This window comes from Neovison vison, chromosome 1 (genome assembly GCF_020171115.1).
Source record: "Neovison vison isolate M4711 chromosome 1, ASM_NN_V1, whole genome shotgun sequence".
NCBI classification, from domain to species: Eukaryota; Metazoa; Chordata; class Mammalia; order Carnivora; family Mustelidae; genus Neogale; species Neogale vison.
The window spans coordinates 268,846,003-268,863,671 of record NC_058091.1 but is presented as its reverse complement, the minus strand read 5'-3'; the positions used below and the strand labels follow the sequence as shown (position 1 = coordinate 268,863,671).

The window sequence follows — 17,669 nt, the reverse complement described above, 5'->3', positions numbered from 1 at the left end:
CTCATGGCTCAGGCACAGAGGCTGCCTTCTTCTCATTCTCCCTAGTGCTCTGCGCTGCTTGCTTCCCTCCGTGTTGTGGGGTCCACAGCCCTCCAGCCCTGGGGGCACAGGTGCAGTGGAGCGGAGCATTGGAAGGAAAGGGAGAGGCCTAATCCCCAGGAGGCAGTGGGAGCCTCTTTCAGAGCAAGGGGACCAAGAGCCCCCTCATTGCTCGTGCAGTGCTAGCTTGTGGGTGAACGGCCTCGGGTGAGGGAGACAAATTACCGCGTTCTTAAGCTCCCGAGAGGAGCACCACTGGAGAAGTCAACAACCGAAAACTGGGAAGGCAGAGGGTGCGACGTGCTGTTAAAGACTGAAAAGCAAAACAGGATAGTGAGCGCTGGGTGTCCGGCCGCTCTGCTTTTGCAGAGGGTGGAGCCTGATGTCTTCAAGAAAGAGAAAGAACCCTGGAACGGCTGGAGTGGGGAGCAAAGGGGATAAGAGAGTGGCTGAGGAGCGAGAGGCAGGTAGTCGCGGGCCGGGGGGCGGGGGGGAACCACTGGAGTTTCCTGAGATGGAGAATGAAGGGGTCGGTTCCTGTTGGCGAAAGGCCCTTTCAGCCTCCAGAGAAGCACTGACCGTAAGCAGACCGAGGCTGTTTGCAGCCGCCCAGGTCAGTATTCTGGAAGCAGGAGGTGTGTGGAGAGGGCAGGAGGGAAGGAAGGAGCTGGGGAGGAGGCAGAACCCAGGTAGAGCCAGAGAAGGAAGCTCAGAATGAGAACCGAAGATTCCTACTTTTCATTGTCCTCATCGCCCATGAGAGTGAGCTGGTTCACTCCATCCTGGGGTCCCCACCTCTACAAGGGACACGTCCCATATGCTCTCGCAGACCCTTCCCTGCAGAAAGACTCAGAGATGCACACGGTTTTGCTCCCCCTGCATAAGGGGTAATTGCCTTTCTGTTCCCCTTTCAATAGACTCTTGAGACAGCTAAGTGTTCCTTTTTACGGGAATAGGTTTTGAACAGGGTTCAGTGGCCTTAGTTGCCATGGAAACTTAGCCTTCAGAAGTCACAGGGACAAGATGAGGAGGAAACATTGCTCTGTTCAAGGCTTCAGGAAGATGGCGAGAGGCTCCCGGGGCACCAGGAGGAAGGGAGCTGGGGGCGGGCTGGCCCCTGGAAACCCAGGGCCTATGTGTCTCCTGTTAGCACCTTCTCTCATGAGGAGCTGTGACCTGGGGAGCAGCAATTAAGTTTCCCCTGTACAAGCCCCCAGAGGCAGACTATTTATTGAATTATTTATTGGGGATACAAGGAAAGGAAAATTTTTTCTCAGGCATCCCTGTCGGGGTGGTCACTTGCGTATATCACTGAAGACAAGAGGACACTCAGGATAAAAGACCTGTAGAGCCAAGAGAGGCCCCAGCCTGTGGTCCCATCCCCTCCATTCATACGCGAGGCAGTGGGAACCAGAGAGTGGAGTGCTCTCCTGGGGTCCCAGGTGCGTCAGCGGCAGGGGTGGAGGAAGGAAAGCCCCGGTTTCCAGGACTGATTCCAGGCCTGACGGAGGCCCACATAGCAAGGGCTAGGGCTCCCCAGAGCTGTGCCCGTGCTTTCTACCTGACAACTGGGGGACTCCACAAACCAGACAGTGCTTCCTGAGATGAGAAAGAGGCATGACATATGCATTGTTGTAATTAAAGAGGGGTACTACCAGCACTAAAAGAAAGGGAGGGAGGGGCTTTAAGGACCATCCACAGAGGAAGGACTATTTAAACTGTGGAACGTCTACTGGTATGGAGGACTTGGAAACAGTTAAAAAGAGTAAGGTGCTCAAGTACCTTTGTGTATGCCCACATAGAAAATGCTGAAAGACATGGTACTGAGTGAAAGAAAAAAAATCACAGGACAAAACACACATTATGATGCCATACATATATGATAAACAAGAAATAAAACCCACAAAATACCACTGCCTTGCAAACAAAAATCTAGGAGGAAAAGTATACCAAATAGTTCAGTCTTTTTCTCTAGGTATCAGGGAGAAAACTGGGATTAGGGGTCAACAGGGACTTTAATTTTTTCTGGAATGTCTAATATTTTACAAGGAAAGTATTTTCATGTATTATTAAACTAAAAATTAATTCAAAAAATAATAGTACCTAAATAAATTAATAATAACAGAAAAACTGGAAGAATACTGAAAAGCACAAAGCAGGAAGGCTTTTTTTCTTTTTTTAAGATTTTATTTATTTTATTTATTTGAGATAGAGAGCACAAGCAGGTGGTCGGGGGGTGCAGAGGGAGAGGGAGAAGCAGACCCCCCACCGAGCAGGGAGCCAGATGTGGGACTTGATCCCAGGACCCTGATATCGTGACTTGAGCTGAAGGCAGTAGCTTAACAACTGAGCCACCCAGGCACCCCAAAATATGAAGTTTTTTGCCTATTCATCTCACATTGTCTTTTTCTAATAGATTTGTAGAATTTCTGATTGGGGATTCCATATCAAATTTTTGCTGCAAATACCTTCTCTCATTCTGTGGCTTATCTTTTTGTTTTTTACCAAGATGTTACTGTATCATTAATTTGTAGGTAGGCAAAATATAAATTGAAAAGATTGATTACTTCCACAATGGTATATTTTTTTCTCTTTAAGTTGGTGCTTGTGAATATTTCTCAAAATCCAGGGGGTAGTATTAGTATGGAATCCTCTATACCTGTGAACAGGTTGTTTGCTTGGCGTGTTTAATTATGATCTATAACATATATCAATATATGGAATATGCAGTCTTCTCACCGCATAGAGTAATCAAATCATCCATGTTACTGTGGGTAGGCGTTTGGGTTGTCTGCAGAGTGAATAGTGAGGCTATTATGAACGAAGATGCCTTGAATGTTCTTGTCTGTTTCTTTTGGTAAATCTACGCTCTCGTTTTTATTAGGTGAATTTACCGTGTCGTAGAATGGCTAGGTCAGTGCATGACTAGACTAGACACTACCAAGCAGTTTTACAAAGTGTCTGTGCCAATGTATTCGCTCATTCAGCGATGTGGGAGAGTTTTCATTTCTTCACATTCTCATGAACACTAGCTCTGTCTGTCTTTTCCGTCATTGCCATTCTGGTGGGTGTGTTGTGATATCTCATCACGGCTTTGATTTCCCTGATCACCATGGATACCGGGCCTCTTTTCATAGGGCACTGCCGTTGGGACAGCCTCTTTTGTGAAAGAAAGCCTGTTCAATATTTTTGCCTGTTTTTTTTTCCTTAAAGATTTTATTATTTATTTGACGGAAATCACAAGTAGGCAGAGAGGCAGGCAGAGAGAGGAGGAAGCAGGCTCCCCGCTGAGCAGAGAGCCCATTGCGGGGCTTGATCCCTGGACCCCAGGACCATGACCCAAGTTGAAGGCAGAGGCTTAACCCACTGATCCACCCAGGTGCCCCTTTTTGCCTGTTTTTAAATCAGGTCATCTTTTCCTTGTTGATTTATATGTATTCCTGATATATTGTGGGTACCTGAATTGTAAATATATTTCTGTGGCGTGTCTTTTGATAAACAGAAGTTCTTAACACTTAGTATAGTTATCATTTTCCCCCTATGTGGTTGGTGCTTTTGTGACTTGTTTTTAAAAAAAAAAATCTTTCCTACTCTAACGTCATGAAGATGTGTTATCTTCTGAAAGTTTTAGAGTTTAACTTTTTGAGGCTTAACAGACCTTTAAGTCTGTTATCCACTTGGAATTGATGTGTGTGTTTCACGGGAGGTAGAAATGCATTTTCCTTCCTTCCTCAGTTGTCCCAGCACAGGCGACTAGAAAGACCTGCTTCTCCCTGCCCCATGGTGGTCAATGATCAGGGGCCCACAAAGGGTCTATCCTCTGTAGCCTCTTAAATATTTGTTGGGTCTAGCCTGAAAGAAATCAGCATTTGTTAGGTATCTATTTATAAGTCCTGTTATGTTTTTGAAGGAAACTCAGTTATTAACAACTTGTATTTCCTTTAGTATCCCCCACCCTGAGAGATTGTAAGTATTTCAGGGAAATACTGCACAGTCACGGAATCTTTGCTCAAATTTTGTGTGCTTTTTGAGCCACCGGCCCATTGTTCACTGTGAGGACGCAGGCCAAAAGAGGGCCCTGTTTGTCCACGTGAGCAAGGGAGGGCCTGGCCCTTGAAGGAAGACAGCCTGTCTGAGGGCCTGTCTGCCTTTGATGGCAGGACTTCCCCTGCAGGACTCCAATGTTCCCTGCCTTGGGCCCTGTTGTTTATTCCTTCTCTCCTATCGAGTGGGCCAAGACAGAGTCTGGGGTCATGAACGCACGGCTCCTCTTTAGGAGGCTCCTGGACAGGCCGGGCCCAAACTCACAGAACCGAGCATGGTGGAAGCCAGGTTTCTCAACGCTGGCACCACTCACAGTGTGGGCCAGATAACCCTTTGTGGTAGGGGTCTGTCCTGTGCCTATTAGGATGTCGAGCAGCATCTCTGGGCTCTACCCTCTCTCTAGGTGCTGGTAGCGCCCTCCCCCATTGTGACAACCAGAAAAAGTCTCCAGATACTGCCTGTTATTCCTCTAGAGGACAAAACAAACCTCCCCCTGTTGAGAATCACTGATCTAGTGCAATCCCACATTTTGTAGATAGGAAGCCAAGGCCCCATGAGGGAGATGACTTTCCCAGGGTTACAACTAGATGGGGTGAGACGCAAAGACACAGTCCGCGCACGCAGGGACAGCGGTCTGCTCGGCAGTGCCTTGCCCATGGCGTTGTTGGTTTCTGTTTTGGTTTTGGTTCCAGCTGCACATCTGACCCCTCTCTCTCCTGTTTCCACTTTATAGTCCTTTTCCTTTAATTTTGTTTTTCTTATTGCATAACTGAAATGAATTCATGGCTAGAAAACCCAAAGAAGCAGAAAAAAGAAAACAGAAACCACCTTGCCACACAAAGATAGCCACTGTTCACATTCCAAAGGGTATCCTTGCATATTAATATTAATATTATTGATTTTATTAATAATTAATAAAATTAATATTGATTTTATTAATATTAATTTTTCATTTTTTAAACTTTGTTTAGTTAAAAGTAATGTTCACTGAGCTAGGAAGGGTAGTTACCTACATGGGGTGTGATGGGAGCAAGAGATAGGATAGGGGTCTCCCACTTTTCACTTTACACTCTTAATTATTTGAATTTTGTGCAATAAATATTTTTGCTTTCTTTTCCCTTAAGAGGAAGTACACAGTTAACAAATGTACACAATCCTGAGGCATGGGGAGTAAAACAGCAAAGCCCACCCTTCACTGTCCATCTCAGACCCTCATCCCATATTCCCACCTGCTCTTGACCCAAGGTTGTTTTTCCCATTGCCCTGACCAAAGACCCCTCCAGCCACTGAGGAAACACATTCTGTCCCCACAACCAGGCACCACTAAGAAGCACCCCTCAGCCCACCAGCAAGCAGCATGTCTTCTGCCCAGACTCAGAGCCCAGTGATGTTCTAGATTGAACATGAGCCAGGCTTTGTGAAAAGGAGGCACCTTGACTCCCAGTAATAACTTTCTCGTACACCGCTTTATAGTTTTTTTGTTTGTTTTTTTGTCTTTTAAGATTTATTTATTTATGTGAGAGAAGGAAAGAATGAGTGAGTGTGCCAGGGGATAGGCAGAAGGAGAAAGAGAGAGAATTTCAAGCAGGCTCCACACTGAGCCCAGAACCTGACTCAGGACTTGATCTCATGATCCATGAGATTAGGACCTGAGCCGAAACCAAGTGTCAGACACTCAACTGACTGCATCACTCAGATACCCCATGGCTTTACAGTTTTTAAGTATTTTGACCTCCTTTCAGCTATGTCCCAATCTAGAAAACAAACCCACTAGCTTCATCAGACTTGGTCCGACTAGTGAGAATCACAGATTCTGCAGACATGACTGAGAGTCCCCCCTCTCCCGCCATGGGCCAGTCAGTGTGTGGGACTTCAGGACTCAGAGGTCATTGGACAGGATCCCTTCCCTGACGGCGCCATTCCCAGTCAACACCTACAGTCTACAGCATAGAAGGTTCGCTGCCCAGGGACGAGGCAAGATGATCTCAGCGTTTTTAACCTGTTACTCAAAAAATAAGAAAGAAATTAAACCTTCCTATTTATTAATACACTGTTCAAAAATGACAGCTATCCGGAGTTGATCAAATAAATACATGTCAGTTGGGGTGTTTGCTCAGAATTTAACTGAGGTAAGCTTGTGATCAAAAAAGTTTGGGAAAGGGCGCCTGGGTGGCTCAGTGGGTTAAAGCCACTGCCTTCATCGGGCTCCCTGCTCAGCGGGGAGCCTGCTTCCTTCTCTCTCTCTGCCTGCCTCTCTGCCTACTTGTGATCTCTGCCTGTCAAATAAACAAATAAAGTCTTTAAAAAAAAAAAAAAAGTTTGGGAACGCCTGGGCGGCTCAGTGGGTTAAGCCTCTGCGTTCGGCTCAGGTCATGATCCCAGGGTCATGATGGATGGAGCCCCACATTGGGCTCTCTACTCAGCGGGGAGCCTGCTTACTCCTCTCTGCCTGCCCCTCTGCCTGCTTGTGATCTCTCTCTCTCTCTGTCAAATAAGTAAATAAAATCTTTAAAAAAAAAAAAAATGGGGGGACCACCAGCCATGGTCCACAACGAAAGAGTGATAAGGTTATAAAATGGTGGAAACAGGGAAGAGGAAATGATAGGACAGATTTCCTGTTTGAAGGTCATTTTCATGTCCTCCATGCCTAACACAGGGCTCTTATGGCCTAAACAAGGGGCATTTTAGCTCCGTTCTAGCTGACAAGTAAAAACATCCCTGTTTATCCTCCAGTCTGTTCCAAGGTAAGAGTATTCTGTTTGAGACAGAGACGGCCAGTCACCTTAATCCAAAGCCATATCCGGTCCCTGAGACATGTCCTGTTTGTTTCATTACTTGCCAATAATTGCCAAGAAATTAGAGCCTTGGTTATTTAGTTCTGGACCAACGACTTTCCTGTGGGGAGCCCCCAAGGATAGAAATGCCTACAAGCCAAGGACTCGGGGAGTCATAATGCAGTTTGTTCTCCGTCAAGTTACTGGGGAGCAAATGTCTCCAGGCTTCCAGGAAGTGGTGTCGTGGTCCCAGCTGTGGCTACTCAGCACAGTCGCTCGCAGAGCTCCTTCAGCATCCCCTGTACTGCATCCTGCCCCGAGGAGGCCCTGGCGGAGACCCCAGGCCCAAATCTCCACGCCGGAGTCCAATGTGCAGCCAGGATGGGGAACCCCTGGTTTAGGAGGAATCTTCTTAGCCACGGTTTCCAGAGGTTAGCCATTGATGTGTTGTCACAATTTTTGCCATATCTACAGACTCCTAGTCCCCTTGTTTGCAAAATATTTTTATTTAAATTTACTTTTTTTAAAATTTTATTTATTTGACAGAGAGAGAGATCACAAGCAGGCAGGGGGGAGGGGGAAGCAGCTCCCCGCTGAGCAGAGAGCCCAATGCAAGGCTCGACCTCAGGACCCCAAGATCATGACCTAAGCCAAAGGCAGAGGCTTAACTCACTGAGCCACCCAGGCGCCCCTTAAGTTAACTTTGTAACTTAAGTTTATTTTAAAAGGATGCTTTATATCACTTTCATTAACAAAAAAACATTATCTCTTGCCATCTTTAGAAAGCAACCAGAGCAATAAATTCAATCAAAATGAAACAGAGTAATGTAATTCCAGCTGCTACCTGCCCCGGCCTCTGAGCCTGAGGCCTGCTCTCTGTTAAAACTGGAGTGAGCACATGTTAGGGAGGGGGTTAGAGGTGCTGGAGCCAAATGGAGACTTTCTCATTGCAGCTGTCAGAAACTGAGAAGGAAAGAACTTTCTCACCGTGACTCAGTGTTGTTAAATATCATTTCCCTGCATCTCCAATACCCATATTTTAGGAAATGCCAGCCTTGGAAGACACTGACATGCACCGGGGGTGGGGAGTGGTGGTGGGGAGCGACGTCTTAAACCAGTTTCTTGGCTGTAGATCTTTCCCAGCTGACCAGACATGACTCTGATCCCGAATCATAATTCCTTTTCCCTTTGACCCTTCAGGAAGCAGGGAGAAAGAGCAGAGGTGAGACATGGTAACATACAGCATTATTCAAATGAGGGGCAGATTGGTGGGGACAGACCCGCCCACACACAAACATACCCACAGATGCACAGAATCAGATAAGATCACAGATTTATTTGGCCAGGTTTACAAAGAACTCCTGGAAGTCAGGGCCCCACAGAGCAGGAGCAGATGGACTGTATCACTGTCGAGCTTTCTACTGCATCTGGAACCAGGCCAGGAGGGGCTAGAAGCTGGGGCTCATGCTTTCTTTGCAAAGCTGGGTGTGGGAAGCCTAATTTGTTGCTTGCTTCTTGGGGCCCTATACCTTTGGGGCTTAACATCAGCATGCAAGGAACACTTCACTAACCACCCATGTGTGTCCATATAAGGAAATGTTTAGAGTGCTGGGCTCTCTGGTTAGGCCCTGTACATCCCCCTCCCGTGCTCCCCCCCCACTCCTCCCACCAGAATACCAGAGTGGGGTTTCCTGGGGGGCGGAGGGGTCCTCGGCCTCCAGTTCCCAGCTCATTTCTCCACACTCGCTTGACAAAGACAAAAACATAAAATATTAGTGTTAGTGTAACTGTCTTTTTGTTACCTCAAAACTTAGAATATTAGGAAAACAGTGTTCTGAGACTGGTTTGATGATTCCCTTTAGGAGATGGGCTAAAACTGATACATAGTTTTTTCCACCCAGAACTGGAGCCTAAAGGTAGCATCTGATGCTGTTGTATGTAAATCCAACATGTGTAGGATCACACTGACACTTTTTTTTTTTTTTTAATATGTATCCTGAATCTGTAGGGTGTCCTTTACATAAGAGAAATCAAGTCTCCAGTTAGCCTCAGGCTGAGTGAGTTGGGAACATGAGGTTTTATGGTATTTGGTAGAAATCCCTCATGGTCGGGGCTCCTGGCTGTCTCAGTCAGTGGAGCATCTGACCCTTGATCTTGGGGTCATGAGTTCAAGCCTCATGTTGGGCAAAGAGTTTACTTAAAAAATAAAAAATAAAAAAAAATTTAAAAACCCAAACTTAAATCAGTAGTTAAAAATATTCCCCCCCCCCCAAAAAATGAAACGAAGGAAAGAAATCCCTCATGGTCCATGAGTTTTAATAGCAAAGAAAAAATTTTAAAACTGAAGCCAATACAAAAAATAAAGTGGTCATCCATTGAAGAATTTATATGAGGGTCCCTTACAATAAAATATGTTTGCAACCCAGTTCCAAAACATCTTCACTTGTACTCGCTCTGTTGACAGAGCACAATTTCACAGTAGCTTTTGGTTCTTATTAATCATCTCAGGATCTCTGCCCTCATAGCCATATGGTGTTAGGAGTTGTCCTAAGCAGCAGGAATAATACGCATGAGCATGGCACTCGCTAAGTCCAAAAGTGGCCTGACGGCAATGGTCACTCACTAGCTCCTTCCAGAAAGAGCCCCATGCAGAGAGCCCCATGTGGAAGCAGGAGCGTGCCGCAGTTCCCCAGCAAGGAATTCATTGAATTCCTTTTGTGTAGAGCAGTCACACTTCTTCACACTTTAGAAAACCCATTATGGTTGGATCCTGGTTCCAAAAAAAGAAAGGGGGGGCTATAAAATAACATTTTAGAGACAACTAAGGACATTGTAGTATCAGCTGCATCTTTTATGAAATCAAGAATATCTTTGAATGCCTGCACTTAACAGTACTGAGGATCCTCTCAGTTTTACTGCTGAAGTAGCAAAGACTGAGGAAAACAATGACTTCTACTTGCTGTCGGTGATTTGGTAAAATGCACGGAGTCAAAGCAGAAATGGGAAAAGAATGGGTCACTCTGACTATGACAAGACTGTAAGGATGTGCATTGTTCTTTTGGATATTTTATAGGTTCGGTGTTTTTCATAACAGGGTTGAGGGGGGAGAAACTTCATTACGGAATCTGGGAAGTTAAGAAGAAAAAGGGTCACTTAAGCAGACAAGGTCAGAGTGTATAAGGAGGAAGAAAAGTTATGAGGGTTTTTGTTTTTTCCAGCTACTTCTGCTAGTGGGTGAGATTTATTTTTGGTAACATATGCTTAGGAGCTACTTCTGACCTCATTTTTTTTTTAATTTATAGAGGCATCTGCCAGTGCTAAACTCAGCCAGGGCTCTCCTGCTGCCCATCCATTTGATTTATAAGCAGGAAAGATCCGTGTAGAATCGTGGAAAGGCAGATGAAGCCAGGAAAGCTGTCTGGTCCAAATTAGAAAAAGATTGTGAGCGGCCCTGAGTGAATAGCCAGTGGGCCATGTCAGCTGCCCTCTTCCCGAGGGCCACGGTGGGGAGGCTTTCCCGCTACGTCAGGGTCTTTTAGGGAAAAGAAAACAATAATGCCTTCTCCCTAGGTGCCATTTAAGAGCAATGTCTCAAGCCCAGCTTTTTTGAGGGTTGCTGCCTTTCCATTCTTGTTAAGGGTGGAATTTACTAGTAGGTGAAGCATTTGGGAAGAAAATGGCAGAGCTGATTTTCCAGGTAGCAGCAAAAGCACCTTCATACAATTATAAATCAGATCTTGTTACTCTCTGGCTTAAAACTGACAGGTGGCTTCTCCTCGTACTTAAAATTCTAGCTCCCAGCCATGACCCACGAGACCCAGAAGATTCAGCCATGCCTATCCCCTACCCTCATTCATCTCTTACGACTCTCTGTCCCTGGGTGCACAGTGCAGCCTCACAGCAGACTTGGAAGGTCAGGGTACAGACAAGAAAACCAAGGTGCACTGAAGGTCTTGGTCAGGGTATGGTGAGATCCTACCATCCTTGGCTTCTACCCTTATGCTTATTGACATTGACTTCCTTGGTGTTATAATTCAAGGGGCACCAAGAGGACTCCCCCCAACCCCAAACAAAAGCATCCTTTCCCCTTTCCATCAGTGTCTGAAATTCTCCTAATAGAGACTTTTGATTTGGAATGTTACCTGATCTTTAAAAGTGCCACTAAAAACACAAAGTCTGCTGAGATGGGTTTGGAGAAAGATAGCCAGTACTTTAGTGGGTAATCATTTATCAAATAATTTTGAGAAGTGGGTGTCACTCGGGCAAGGGTGTGGGGAAGCATAAGACTCCTCCAGGCCAAAACAAAAACAAAGACAAAGCAAACATTAAAGGAGAAGTTCTGTAAGATGTTGATAATATATGCTAAGGGATGAAAAGAGATTACAGCAGAGTAGATGTTTTATGCTCCATTATTTTATTTTTTTAAAAGATCTTTATCTGAGAGAGAGAGAGAGAAACATGAATGGGGAGGAGGGGTAGGGGGAGGGGAAGAAGCAGACACCCCTAATGAGTGTGGAGCCCAATGCAGGGCTCGATCTCAGGACCCTGAGATCATGGCCTGAGCCGAAGGCAGATGCTCAACCAACTGAGCCATATCTCATTATTGTAAAATACATGTGTAGAAGATCCTGACAGGATAAAGCCCAAAATTTATCAGTGATGACCCCTAGGTGGTGGGATTATAAATTTCTTCCTTTAAAAAAAAAGTGCATGGGCAGTTTCTTTTCCTTCTTTCTTCTTCTTCCTCTTCTTCTTCTCCTTCTCCTTTTCTTCTTCTTCTTCTTTTTCCAAAAATGAGCATAAATACTTGAGCAGCAAAAAGAAAGAAGCTTAGAGTAGGAACTCTAAAAACATATCTGCTGTGATGTCCCATACAGCATGGTACCCAGAGTTAGCAATACTGTGTCGTATACTTGAAAGCCACTGAGAGAGTAGATCTTATAGGACCTCCCCAGCCCCACCACCACAATACAAAAGGGTAATTGTATGAGGTGAAAGACGTGTTCTGATAACAATTTCCCAATCATCCAATCATCACAGGGACACCTGGGTGGCTCAGTCAGTTAAATGTCTGCCGCGGGCTCCAGTCAAGATAAGATCTTAGGGTCCTGGAATTGAGCCTCTCATGGGGCTCCCTGCTCAGCGGGGAGTCTGCTTCTTCCTCTTCCCTTCCCCCTGCTCACGCTCTCTCTTGCTTTCAAATAACTAAATAAAATCTTTAAAAAGAAAAATCACATTGTGCCCCTTAAAGTTAAACAGTTTTGTATGTCCGTTATATCTTAGTAAAGCCTGGGGGAAAATCTACCAAATTAACAGTTTTTCAGGGGACAGCCCTTGCCTGAATTAAATATTGGGTGAATTTTCAGAAAAAAATGACAAATGTCAGCTCAATGAACACATATAAAGTAACTAGTCTGTTGGTGGGGGTGGGGGTTTTTAGAGATCAAGGATAACAAATTCGTAACTTGAGTGCCCTTGCTCCTCTGCTAGCCCAAGGCAGGCAGTCATAATGGATCCCGCTGAGCCTGAACGTGTAGTCAAAATCCTCTCCAGCGTTGGTGGTATAGTGGTGAGCATAGCTGCCTTCCAAAATGCTCTCCAAAGGGAGCCACTGCCTCAGTCAGGGGTGGGACAGGAGATGACCCCAGGGCCTCTGCTTGCCTCATGCTGCCTGCCGCAAATCATGAGAAGGTCTCCTTCCTTGATATGTTTCCCTTCATTCTTTTGAAATATTACCATAATATATTGATTTTTAAAGAACCAAATACATCCACCAGAAAACGATCATTATAAATAGTCAGTCTCTGGTGTCTGTGGCGTGCGTGGCGCCCGCTAGACTGGGTGGACAGGATACTGTCTTCCTAAACCACTCCTAGCGATCCTGGGCCGTGCTTTTTGTCACCTCGGCTGGAAATTATTAGCCCCTTCCCCCAAAATAAACAAACCCTGACAAGATGACGTTATCCCCCAAAGAAAGCAAAGTAGCCCAAGACCCCTGGAACCTGTTCAGGCATCCTACCCTCTCGGCGCCGGAATGCATCCTGCTTTGGGATCTAGGAGGCAACCAAGATGCCCACGTCTTCTTGGTCAGATGCAAAGTCCAATATAGACGGCAAGGCAATATGGCAATGCATAGAACACAAGCTGGATATTATTAACCAGTCAGCTAGTTCTGTTTCAAGGCAGCACGATTCAAGGAAGACCGTGGGTCTTTGTTCCAATGAAGACTCAGACTTAATTCCATTTTTTCCCAGTCCATGAATCTGCTGATTTCTCATTCCAGTGATTTGCAATGAACATCGTTCCCTGGGGTCTTTGCTGTTGCATTGGCCACATTGTTAGGCCAGGCCCTCCCTCGTAACACCCAGCTTGTAGGGTGTGCAGCTCAGTGGTTGGGAAGGAGATGTCTTGTGGGGGTTGTGCCCACTGGACCTAATGAGGAGTAAGGGAAACTCAGATGGTAAGAACCTTTACCACCCAGTAGGTTCCAAATGGCCACTTGCAATTTAAAAAAAAAAAAAGCGTTCCCGTTTGGAGACTTGCTACAAGCACTCGCTCTTCCTGCCTTTGTCCTCAGGAGAAGGATCTGTGTCTCACTCAAGGCTGTAGAGCTTGACAGTAGAGCCGAATGAAAGAACAGGATAAGGCTGGTTTAGGAAGGTGGCCCAGGGGCCAGGCCCAGGTCAGCAAGAGAATTCTGAGAGATCTCAGCTCTTTTCCTCTGCCCACATCCGGAAGAATACACAGTGCCTTACAATTAAAGGAGTGTCACTAAGTCTGGAGACCGTTACACAGAATAAGACCAGAAATGCATCAAGAGCCCCAGGAAAAGGCAAGGCTGAGTTATATGGGTTTGTCCCAGCCTGATGTCAGCCTGACTCCCAGGTGCATCTTTGGGTTAGAAATCCTGGGTTCAAGTTTGGCCTCCGTACATAATAGCTAAGAGAGTCCAAGGAAGAGATGAAATCCTCTCAGCCTTATTTTCCACACCCCCAAAATGCTGGGGCCAAGGGCAAGGATCCCCTGTCTTTGAAAGTTCACATTCTGCCACTTTGCTTTTACAGTGGTATCTTACAGTGGTTCTTGCTTTCAGGGAAAAAAAAGGCGAAAAGCAAGAGCGGCATTCAGCTGTTGTTTTGCAACAAGTCTCTCTCTCGAGGCAGCACGAGTGCCCCCCGCTACCCCCCACAGAGCTCTGCCCCAGGAACTACCCTCAGAACCTAGCATCAGCCCACCAGCGCTCTGCACTGGGCTCTGTCTGGGCTTCATCTTAATTTATTTTGCACATTCTCTAGAAAGATGTGTCCTGAGGTAGCAGAGAAGCCTAAGAGAAGTTGTTTTTAAGGTCTAGGAATGTTCAGATTTTTTCCATATAAATTAGGGATCATTGCTTTGCTTTCTGCCACTGGGGTTAGGAAAGGTTTCATTCGAACGCTTTACTTCTGGATAGCAGGGGAATACCTATTCTGATTTCTGAAGGTGAAGTCACCAGGGCTTCATACGCAGGCCCACAGCTCCCGTGAGTTTCTTCTCTCCTGTTCCCAGAGCAAAGAGGCTTTGGCCCAGCCTTTTCTGCAAGTCCGCAAGACCGAGAGCCTAACTTCTGACTGCCTGCAGCCCTGTCAGCCCACCCCTCTCTTAGGAGCCCCAGCAGATGGTTTCCTGCTCTCTTCACACTGATCTGGATCTTGTCCCCCTCGGCCTCTGCCTGCGAGTGCACAATTGCACCTTGCCTGTGGTTCAGGACCTGGCCCATTCTCTCGAACCGTCCCGGGGCCCTCACCAGCTCATTCAGCACACACCTTACCAAAGGCCTATTCTCTGCCAGGCACCTGGTGTCCTTGTCCCACCTCCCAGTCTTCAGAGCCCTTTGTTTCCCAGTCACAGGTGTTCTGAGCTCTTCCTCCACTACATCGGAAACGTCATTCAAATGTAGTTTTTCTGGTCTTCCCTGCCCTCGGAGTTTCCTGCAGCATCCAGGCCCCTCAGCACCCAGTGAAGGACCCCATCCTCATCTCTGTGCTCTTAGGCTGTGTGTCGGATCACAGAGCAAGCGCTCAGAGGATATTTGGTGAAGGGAGGAAGGGGCAGCACCAGGTGCATAGGAGTAACCTTCCCTACACCTGGTTTGTCAGGTGGCCTGTCATCTCTCTTCAGGTGGACACCAAAGTGCCCAGAATTTATCAGTCCCACTTTGATTTCTTTGCACCCTCTCTTTCTTTGGTCTCATAGTGTCCAAAGAGCTGAAGTATGTGTAAGGGTCTGGTCACCTTGAGAAATGCCCCCCCACACCTGCCCTTTCACTGATTTATTTCCCTCGCCTCGAGTCAGTTTTCCATCCTCATGAAGATGATTCCCAAGTTCAGATCCATTCCCCAGGTTCTAGGGCCCCACACGTTACCTCTAGGTCCCCTTTAGACATCTTCTCTTGGACGTGCACAGATATCAGACATTCATCCTGCCCAGATCTGATCTCAGCTCCCTGCTGCCTGCAAACTCACTGTGTCCTAGGACCCTGTCAATAGGTGGGCGTGGGTGTCCTTTCCTTTTCTGCTCCTGTTTCCCATCTGACAGCAGGTCTCTGACATCTGCTCCCTCCTCTCTGTCTCCTCTGCCACCACCCCTACTCTTTCTTGCTTGGACTATCTCAACACCTCTGTCCTCCCCCCACCACCCCCCACCACAATCCTTTCTCTCTCTTGCAACCAGAAGGTGAAACTGCCAATTTCCCTGATGGAAACCAGCAAGATGGCATTCAGATGCCAGAGTGGGGCTTGTGAGATCCTTCCTGATCTGCCTCCTGCTTCCCCCTCCTTCCTCATCTCATACTACCTTCCCCAGCACCAGAGGCTTCAGTCTTCTTCAGCTGTCAGCCCCTTACCCTATTGTTCCCTCTCGCTCCTGGGCCTTTGCAGGAAGTGTTCCCCCTCACCTGTCCAACACTTACACCTGGGTTGGGTCTCAGTTTACTGTCCCCTTCTCCTGAAAGCTTACCTTATCATCCTCCCCAAAAGCCTGAGTTGGTTGCCCCTCTTATGTATTGCTCTAGCCCCATGCATGCCCCAACTGTAGCAATTCCCACGATTTTCAATCTGCTTGTTTTCCTCATCATTTTGATAAGCACCATGCATCAGGTCTTCCCCTTGCCAAGAGACTTGTGTATAATACATTCTTACCATTTGTTGAAATGAATGATTTCTTTTCTGCTCAGACTATATCCTAGTCCAAAAGAAAGTGTTCAGTTTAGACCTTGCTTGATTTTGATCTCTAGTTGATATACCCATATTCTCTATAGCTGGTCCTTCCAAGAAGACTATCAGTCAGTGTTTTCATGGGATGAATCACAGACTTTAGGGCCCTGGACTGGGACTAGATTAGACCGCTCAGCCCACAGACAGCTTGGTGGGGGCCCTGAATTAATAAAGACTCGGGTAAGTTTTTAAAAAGAAAACCACTGTAGACTGGAGGGGCTTGGAAGACTCCTAGGAGGTAAAGTTTGAATGGGGCTCTCAGGGAAGGATAAGGTTGAGTAGAGGTTGGGAGGCTGGAGAAAGAATCAATTTATAGGTGCAAATTGGCCACGTGAGCGGTCCTCTTGTTTGCCTAAGTATCAAACCAGCAGATCTCTGAAAATTAGTGGCCTGCAAAGAAATTACTTACACAAATTCAGGATGGGGGTTACCTCTGGATATCAGAAAAGAGAGGTTTCAGTAATTCCCTGTTGCTTGGGCTAGAATGTGGCTCAAGACTCTTCATTCTTCAAACTGCCTGTATATGTCACAACTTTTTAAGTTTAAGGAACGTTAGTAGCTACAACTAAAAACCCAGTGAATACAGCAACAAATGATATGATCCTATCAGATATGAGTGAGGCTAAGAAGTTTCTCAGGTGATGAGGCTTTAAGTAATCTTCTCCTGTTTCTATTTTTGATAATTTTACTTCTTTTTTCCAACGTGCGTATGTATCATGAGGGGGGAAATAATCCACACTTCCTCAGGCTTTGCCCACACAGGCTGCCAAGGAGAAACCATGGGTATCAAAGTGAAGCGGCCTTTGCCCTTAATCCTGGCAGCCCTACTGCTTCTTTAATGCCACATGGGCCTGGGTAGGAAACGTCACCTCCCCGAGAGTCTTAGTGCCTTGGTCTGAAGGATGGAAACCGTAAATCTACCTCCTAGACTATTCTGAAGTGCAAAGCAGATGACAGGTACAAAGCACCTGGCACAGAGTTAGCGTTCAGTAAGTGCTCATTGCCTCTCCTTCCCTGAAGAAAGAAGCAATTATGTTGTTATAGGTTCTCGCTTCTAGGGAAAGACCCTCAGAGACCATTTAATCCGACCTCTTCATTTTGTTCCATTTAAGTTGTTCTTAATTGCACATGATAAATCAAATAATACAGATGAGCTTATGATGAGAATCATCATTCTAAGCCCCGTTGCACCTCTTCCCACCTGTATCCCAGCCCCCAAGGCAACTTGTGTTCATCATTTCTGTTTCTAGCTCTTGTCGTTCTCTCCATGATGCTTAATAATAGGAGGATGGCTTCTGTTTCTTATTGGCAGCTCTAGACACGACTTACTGACTCCCCAGTTGGAAAGATGAGATTTCAGCTCATTTACATCTCTCCCCTCACTTCCTTTTAATATTTGATTGTTACTTATTACGTCTGTTGCTTCTTAATATACTTACATAAAATATAATAATACTTACATATAATATAATATACTTACAGATAATATACTTACACCACTGTGGCTTCTTATAGTAACAGTATTTACTATCTTGACTCCTGTCTGTACAAGATGAGGAAA

General features: G+C 46.0%; 1 protein-coding gene across 2 annotated transcripts in view; it reads left to right on the top strand.

The window, feature by feature from the left end:
- CYFIP2 (cytoplasmic FMR1 interacting protein 2) overlaps nucleotides 1-17,669 on the top strand; it is a 125,825-nt gene that overhangs the window by 90,809 nt on the left and 17,347 nt on the right. The gene's annotated exons all lie outside the window — the stretch shown is intronic.